The sequence below is a fragment of the Coffea eugenioides genome, chromosome 10 (assembly GCF_003713205.1).
Source record: "Coffea eugenioides isolate CCC68of chromosome 10, Ceug_1.0, whole genome shotgun sequence".
Lineage (NCBI taxonomy): Eukaryota > Viridiplantae > Streptophyta > Magnoliopsida > Gentianales > Rubiaceae > Coffea > Coffea eugenioides.
Window position 1 is genome coordinate 3,962,883 of NC_040044.1, and position 8,786 is coordinate 3,971,668.

General features: G+C 37.3%; 1 long non-coding RNA gene and 1 pseudogene across 2 annotated transcripts; one reads left to right on the top strand and one right to left on the bottom strand.

Moving 5' to 3' along the window:
* Positions 1–2,037: 2,037 nt before the first annotated feature.
* On the bottom strand, positions 2,038–4,631 carry LOC113749450 (annotated as a pseudogene).
* Positions 4,632–6,211: 1,580 nt separating this feature from the next.
* Positions 6,212–8,253, top strand: LOC113750034. 2 transcript variants are annotated; one of them, XR_003464618.1, is made up of 3 exons: positions 6,212–6,480; positions 6,750–6,789; positions 7,793–8,253. It is a non-coding gene; the product is annotated as an uncharacterized LOC113750034 (long non-coding RNA). The 2 variants fall into 2 exon arrangements; XR_003464617.1 differs by lacking the exon at positions 6,750–6,789.
* The last annotated feature ends 533 nt before the right edge of the window (positions 8,254–8,786 follow it).

An 8,786-nucleotide genomic window follows, 5' to 3' on the forward strand; every position in this document is an offset into this window, starting at 1 on the left:
CAGATATTTGACTTGGATCGCCATAGCAAAACTGCATTTGAGTGTCTCATTCTTTTAGATAAGATCTTACGAATTTATGACAAGATCAGAGAAGTGTATATGAAGTAGGTCTTATCAATTAAAAACAGGTATGACGTGTTGGGACAATGTGGGGCTGTGACAGATGAGAAAAATATTGGCGTTACCTTTCTTCCACGACGTCCGGGTGTGTGCGCACAAGCGCGCGTGATGCAACGTGGCTAAAATTGTTGTATTCGGCTCTAACCATTGGCTGACTGGCCTGAGACTGCATCATTTGTTTTTTTTTTTTTTTATAATAAAATGTAACAATAGTTTAGTGGTTTTTCACTTAACACGTGATGACACCACACCTTTTCATGAATCCTGTCTTGTAAAATTTTTAACTCCGAGGCTCACGAGACAATTGTTCTTATTCCAAAGCGTTAAGATTTATGCTTAAACTGTAAAGATCGAAGGATAATAATTAATTAATATCAGTGGAAGTTGCCAAGCCCGCGACTATCCGTGGCTATTGCTCCTCTTCATTGCGACTTGTGAAGGACCCAAATTTCTGATCAATTATATTTTAAAAATGCAAGTATCTGCCGCCACCAAAAAAAAAAAAGGAAAAAAAAATTTAAGTGTCGGTTGTATTGAGTTTCTTTGGTGAAATATGTCGAGAGCGTCGGTCATGTTGATTAGAGGTGTCAAATTGGGTGGTTCAAATGGGTTTGGACGGGTCATGATTAGGTGTCGTCAGATCAATTCATTTATACTTATTTAAATAAATGGATATACATATACTTAATTCCTCATTTATGATTCACTTGAAACTCTACTTATTTTTTTCTATGTTTTTTGCATGTTGTTTGATAAGAAATAACCATATTTTATTGTTATTAATTAGTAAGAAATTTACATTTATATGCTTAACACTGACTAAAAGTTGAGTTTAAATGTATAATTATTTTTAAATGGATAAGTCGAATCAATCAACTACCCTACCAATTAATTGAGTACCCATTTAGATCCATTGAAAATTAATAAACATGTTTGGACGAGTTTGGGCGAATTAACATAGTTGAGTTGGGTTATGATTGACACCTCTAGTGTTCATTTTCTTTGGTCAAATATGATATGATTCTTGAAATCCAATTCAAAACCAATGCAACAAGTCTTTCAGAATAAGTGTTCCGAAATTTTTGACTTTTGTATAGATAAGAATTTTTTTTTTTTGGTTTTTAACAAACTTCTTGTGAAACGAAATAATAGAAATGGAGGTTGTTATGGTTTTCCTCAAAACTTGAGGTGGCATAATTATGCAAGTTATACCATAGTGAGACAGCAAATGTGGAAGTTCCCATAGTGGGGCCATATGGTTTGTTTATACAATTATACTAATTTAATTTGATGGAGAAACAGGCACACAAGAGCAAGTCATCCATTGAAAAATGGGGTAAACTTGCCTAATTAACAAGAAAGAGGGCACAATTTAAAGTTAATTATTTTGAAGTACATTTATACAAAGGAAAATGTTGAAATATATCCTCAAACATGTCCAAATTTGTCTTGCTGCCCAAAAGAACTCTAAAAAACTACAAACCTCTCCCTCGGGGAATCTTTCTTTTGGAAACTCAAAAATTATTAGGATTACGAGTGTATCAGTGAATCGAATGGTAGAAATTCCATCACTGGTATCCGTGGGAAATAAGATCCATGGAGCCACAGTCCCGAATACATAGATGTGGAGGTTTCTCAAGGTTTTTGAGTTTTGCCATGTGCAAATAACCAGTCAGTTACCAGGTTCAAACCGTTTATTGGAGAAGTTTCATGCATCATCACTTCCGCATGAACTTGAAGTAACATTTGTATTTGTTCCAAAAATCGTTGTTCATACATTTATGAACTTGAAGAATGAAATTGACCTGCTTTGTGCTAATGAAGCATTTGCTTACAAGGCAAAATCTCCAGTGAAAAGCACAGGTAGAGAGCAGCTTATAGCTGGTGCTCATCAGTTGCATTTTGAGAATGCTGAACTAGCAAGAATTTGATATTTTAATATACTCTTCAGCCATAGATTATTGCAAGTCAAGGAGGCTGATTTTATGAAATAAGAACAAGATTCATGAACGTTCCACTCTTGGAGAGATTACAATGGGACTCGTGACAACGTGATTGCCATCATCTTCTATCCATGTTACTGAACCAGATGATACAATTTGATTCTCATTGCCATTATAACTAATGGTCAAAGAGTAACTCTGCTTCTCATACTTCTTTCCAAATTTAATTGTTTTCGGCGAAATTGTGACTGCAGAACCTTTTGGTGCCGTCACCTTTGCTGTGTATGTTGCCGCACCATTCCCAACGTTCGTGAGAGTCCTACGAAATTTCTTAACCAACTTGCTTTTTGTTTGATCCGAAGTCTCGTACAGAGCAACAAATGATGGGTAGTTCAGATCGGATGAAGGGTTTGAGCAATTATAACTAGTTGATCTTGTTATTGCTAGAGTCTGCATCCGAGTGAAATTCATTGAGCAGATGAAGTTGATGTAGTCTTGTGGAGTAGCATCGTATATAAGACCTGGATCCAGTGCACGATTTGGATCGACATGTCCTGCTCCAATTGCTAATGGTGTAGCGACTTCATTATCTCGGCCTGTGTCTTTGATGGGGCTTCGAGTATTATCCAGCGTAGTAGCTGTGGTCATCATTGCAGACCGAACAGCAGCTGGACTCCATTCAGGATGTGCACCTTCAGGAGTGCAGCGATTCCAGAAGCGTGAGGGCAAGACATTGATGTCCCTGAAATGGCAGTGAAATCGGTGGACAAGAGTATGCTGGAACCAATACTAGCTTCAAAACTGTCAGGATAATAGGCTGCTAAGATTAGGACTCCTGGTGCCATGATATCTGGTTTCAAGATACCAGGAAAGCCTTGCGAAGGACCCCTCGAGGAGGAAGCAGAAACAACTGGTGCTGGCTTTGTACCCACGAAAGTCTGCTGGAACTTGATAGTTGCGGTAGGAGAACTGCCCTTTGAAGCGTACCTGATTACCTTTGCTGCATCCTGGCCGCTAATTACAACACCAGGATGAGGAAAAAAATTGGACCTAAATATCGCAGGCTCCTCAGAAACAAAAATACCTGCTCGGGCATTAGCCTCATAAACATGGCGAATTTGTTCTCTGAATGGCACAGTTTCATCACAGATAACAACACTTCTACCTATGTCAGTTACAGTTAATAGTGACTCAGTTGAATCACAAGCAGATATGGTTTGATTGTATATGATAGGCAGGTCTTTAACCAGGGCTCTTGCGGGGAACATGGACCATCCAATGATGGTTAATCCATTTCCTAGAACCAAACTCCCGGAAAATTTGCGGTCCACAGAACCTGCAGCAACTGTCAAAGCCCAGGGAATATCATTGTGGACAGTACCAAGATCTGGACCTTTATTTCCAGCCGAAGTGGAGACGAATATTCCCTTCTCCATGGCACCAAAAGAAGCTATTGAAATAGGTTCTTCATAGGGAGGAGTAAAATCAAAACCCAAGGAAATTGAGATCACATCAACACCATCAGCTACAGCCTGATCGATGCCTGCTAGAACATCAGCTTCATAAGATCCTTCATCCCAGAGAACTTTATAAGCTGCCAGCCTGGCAAGAGGCGCAATACCTCTTGCTGTTCCTGAACCATAGCCAAAGAATGATACTCCTTCAACATAATTTCCAGCAGCGGTGCCTGCAACATGTGTTCCATGGCCTGAAGTAGCTCTAGCTGAATTCATACTGAGATTCAAGTTGGGATTTGCTGCTAAAACAGCCTTGTTGAAATACTTGGCTCCAATCAGTTTCAAGTTGCACAATGAAGAATTGAATTCTTGACCTTCCTGACATGATCCTTTCCACCTTGGAGGAATTGGTGTCATCCCATCATCTTTGAAGCTCGGATTTTCAGGCCATATGCCATCATCAACAACACCGATGATCACATCTTTGCCATAATCAGAAGCAGGCCAGAGTCCTGTTGCTGTATTGAGCGAGAGGAAATCAGGAGTGTGAGTGGTGTCAATTGTAGGTGATCTATCAGGATGAGCTGAAACAAAGCCAGGCGACTTCTTTAGAGCTTGTAAATGGTCTTTAGACATCAAGGCACTGAAACCGTGAAATGCAGCATCATAAGTGTAGAGAATTTTTGGTGCAAAACCATGATCGGATGTCTGCCCAACATTTCCAATGGAATCAATCATGGAGGTGTACCAGTAAATGTGACTGGCAAAAACCTTAGGCATTAAGGACTTGTCAATGTGGACGATGTGAATGGATCTTTCTGCTAAGGCACCAAGAATATGACTAGAAGAAAGAAACCAAACAAGCAACAGAAAGGATACTGTTTCAGTCAACCCCATGGTTAACTATTACTCTAACCTAAAACACCACAAAACTGTATATATTTCTTGCTATATATTCACGGAGAAGAAGCTAGAATAGGTGGAGATTTGTAAAAAAAAAAAATACGGGCTGAGAAGTTCTACAAGGATATGGCCTACAATGGACTAGTTCCACACTCCATAGCAATAAAATTCAAGGTAGTGATGACATAGAAGCTTAGGCAGATCATGATTGATAGTTCCATCGATTATTTTCACTCTAGAAAAAAAGTTTTATAGTCTCTTGACCGAGGCAAACGCCTTGTTCATCTTTGCTTAATGTGATATCAATTATTGCAATCATTGCCAACTTGCAAGGATCCTTTTCTTTCTCTTTTTTTTTAATAAACTGGAAATCAGAAAAACATTAGGAATCCCAAAAAATTAAGAAGCATATGTTTATGTTAAGTAATGAAAAGAGGTATATATAACAGATTTGATGGACTTCTTGTGCCTCTGGACTATAATAAGCTCCAATTATTCTAATTGTTAATTTTTTTCCCCAATTTTTTGGATGACTAACATTGTTCAATCCAACAAGCAAAGCTATTGATCTAGAGGATGATAATGAAAACAGCAATCCTTGATTGATTATGCTAGGAAATGTCTTGCGAATTTATGGCAATCCAGAAAGCCATCGAAGTGCATGAGCCATAAAGTAGGTCGGATTTAATTAGAAACCGTGTTGGGACAATGTGGACAAGATAAGATAAAGACTAAACTTCAAAGCGGATAGTTCCTGCAGCCTATCACAAGCCTGATTCTTTGCCTTAAAGATTTAGTACACAGTAGATCATTAAACTTTCTAACAGTGTGAAAGACTGATACATCACAATTGGTAATCAAAGGTTCCAAAGAGGATAATCCAAGGCAAAACGTCCCATTTGCTTCATCTTTCTTTCTTCTTCCTCCCAAACATCATGGGAAAAGGCTACAACTTTCTCAAAAATTCCTCTTGAGTCATGCCAAAAGTGTATAATTCAGCTCAAAATTTTCCATGATATAACATAAACTAGTACCTTCTTCTTCTCTTATTATTTTTATTTTTTAAATTTTTGTTACTCCACAAATGAGCTTTATTGGGGTTTTTTTTAAAAAAAAAAAATTTGCACGTGTTGGGTATACAATAATTGTATAGTTTGAAAATTTTCACTCTACCATATATGAATCGAATGAGGTTAAAGTTTATAACTTGTGTATGTACAATTGCAAAGTACAATTGACGTGTAGAATCGCCAAATGAAATCAGCTGAATTTGAATCTTCTATATCAAGAATGGTAAGTTGTACATATTAGTGTCTCACAACCATTGGCTGACACTACAAAATTGATAACATCACCAACAAAATCCAACAGTTTTCTTTGTAGGATAGAGTTTATGAGGTTTTTTTTTTGAAAAAAAATTACAAATCGACTAATCAAAGAGATTTTTTTAGTTTTAAGAAAACAGTAAGGAGACTCACGTAGGTATGAATTGGACTGACAAAAAACCCTAAGGGTGCGTTTGGTTCCCTATGGAATTGGGGTTTAGAATTGGAATTGGGGCCCTAATTCCAATTCCATTGTTTGGATTCTGCTCCCCTCAAAGAATTAGAATTGAATCTGAATTCTATAGGAGTCCAATTCCATGAATTGAATTCTTTACCAGATCAAAAGAATTCTAATTCTAATTCCACAACTAAACGGGTCCATACGCGGATCTAATACGGGCCAAAAATTAAAATCGGGTCAAGGATATTGGCAGCCCCTCAATTCCTATCTAACTCACCGTTTTTCCTCAGCCACTAGTGCTCTGCTCTCCACCATCGCTTCCACCTGCAACCCTAATATTTTCATATTAGAGAAGTGGACGGTAGAGAAAGGAGCCATTATGGCTAAATCTTTCTAGTCTTGAGATTCACTACTGTCAAAGATTAACCATGATTCCGGCCCGAGGGATTGAGGTTCATTGGTTCACTCATAAAGTGTTGGCAATCCGTGAAGAATTTCAGAACAGGGTTCGAGGAGAGGATTTCGACAAAATCTGCCACAATATTCCTTCAGTAAGGATCCTTCCACCTCTAAATCGTATTTTGATACAGATACGTCTTGAACAAAGCTTTAATCCTGGAAGCCTTTCATTCAGTGATGTAATTTTCTCCGCCTTCTTCTATTTCCCATTGTTCTTGTTTAACTCCATTTTATAGCTTCATCTATCAGAATATATAGTGAGTACTACACTTTTTATCGTTTACCTGCTCCTTCCTTCCTACTCGAATCCATGTTCTGAATACTGTGAGATCCAAGCTGCTTTTCGTATTTGCTACTGCAGATGATGCCAAAGAATCTGTAAAGAAGGGAATTCGCTTGAGGTGAAAACCTTCTGAAGTTTTTTGACCATGGGCTTATTTTTTGCTTATCTCTGCTGCAGATTGCTGTTAGTTATCTTGATAATTGATATTTTAACCTTTCTGGTCAAGTTGTGCATTTCTTAATGATTGAAGGCCTGCTTTTGTTTCTGCTTCCTCTCACTAATTTGTTCTATTGTGACTGGAGTGGGTTTGAATTCAGTTAGTTAAATCGAGTCCAAGTTGCTTCCTCTCACTAATTGAATTGAGGGTTGATATCAAAGTGGGTGGCATATGATTCTAGGTAGTCAATGAATTGTTTCTTGGTGGCGTAATCAGGGTAATAATCAGGGAAGGGGAACTTATTAGCTATCCCGAATAACAAGACAGAAATGAAACCATATCCATTTTATCTTTCATATCCATTTTTGTTCAGGTGGACTTGTTCTAGTTTTGTTTGGCTCATTTCTTGTCTTGTTCATCAGATGTCTAATGACAAAAGAAGTTCCTTTGCACCTGTTTCTCTGGCTCAGTATATCTGATGCTGTCTTCCATACAAACAAAAACTTGGTCCTTAAATTAATCCAGGATCAATAGAATCTTCCCTTGTACTACTATTATATATCATTTGTCTAAATTATACTACTGCTTCATATGGATTGCTGGTGGTAGTATTTTATCTTCACTCTGATGGATTTTCTGAAAAAGTTTAAATGAATAAGAAATAAGAAATTTTTGGGTTCAATTCCACCAGAATTTGGTTTATTTCTTGGTCGGAATTCTGAATTTTTACTGGATTGTTACTGGAAATGATGGAATTGATGACCCACCCCACTAGTTACAATATGATGTAGTTTTGCAGCATGATATTTATACCAGTTTTCTTCATTGAAAGTGGTACTGAATTCAAGAGAACCAATAGTGCAGCAAACTTTGGCTACTGGACAATAACTTCGTACAACCATATAAAAATGTTGATAGTTTTCTAGAAACTAATTAAGTTTCAGCTTTTGTTGGTGGCTGGAAGATTCTCCACAGGCTGCAGGAAGACTTGGCTTTTGGTGAAGGTGGTAGCGCAGAAGTTGTCCCCAAGGTGCTTGCATCTCCATGTAGGAGGAGGAGAGGTCTGCCTGACAAATTGGCTGCAACATATCAAAAAGATTAGTAGAGAAAATATAATTTCTGCACGTAGTCCCATTGGATGATTATAGTTAAGTGGGGAACACTTTATAGCATTTCTTGGGATCTAATGCTTTTTTAAAATTGCTTTGCATTCTTTCTCAAAGTTAAGGAGCTTTTGTATAAGTGCTCTTCCTGTATTCTATTTAGCAAGTACTTGACTGTGTGTGAATTGGTCATCTGACAGTCTTAAGTTTTGTATTTTCCAACATCTCCTCCAAAGAAGCTGGTAAATATTAGTACAAAGGTTCGGTCGTGTATTTATCATATTGTGTTACAAAAACAAGAAGCCTCGGGACTTTGTCTTCATGATTGAGATCTATTCTACATTTTTTCATTTCGTGGTGCACAGTTCTTTATTCGGTAGAGTCATAAATTTTACCCTACTCGATTATCACCAAAAAAGTCAATTTGTATATTGTCTTCTTTTTCACTATTTTCTTGGGTCAGGTAATTTGTGAGTAATTAACTGTCCGGTATTCTACCATGTTTTAAGAAATATGCTAGTGTCATTGGGGATTTACTTTTACGGGGTTGAGGTCCAGTTTTGGTTGGATGCCAATATCTATACCATACGTTGAACAAAAGAAGGCAGTCAGATTGACATGTCTCGCTAATGCTGTGCTTAGCACAACCTACGTCTGGAAATGTTCACCAAAGAAATTGATATAAGAGTGGAAAAAAATAAATTATTAAAGGCACAAATTGGTTTTTACTTTTAAATCTTTAGTAAAAATTAGCTAAATGTAAAGAAAAAAATTATTATATAGAAAAAAGAAAAAAAAGAAAAATTTTATGTAAGCAAATGTTTCATGAAAACAATTCTAATTCCTAATGAATTC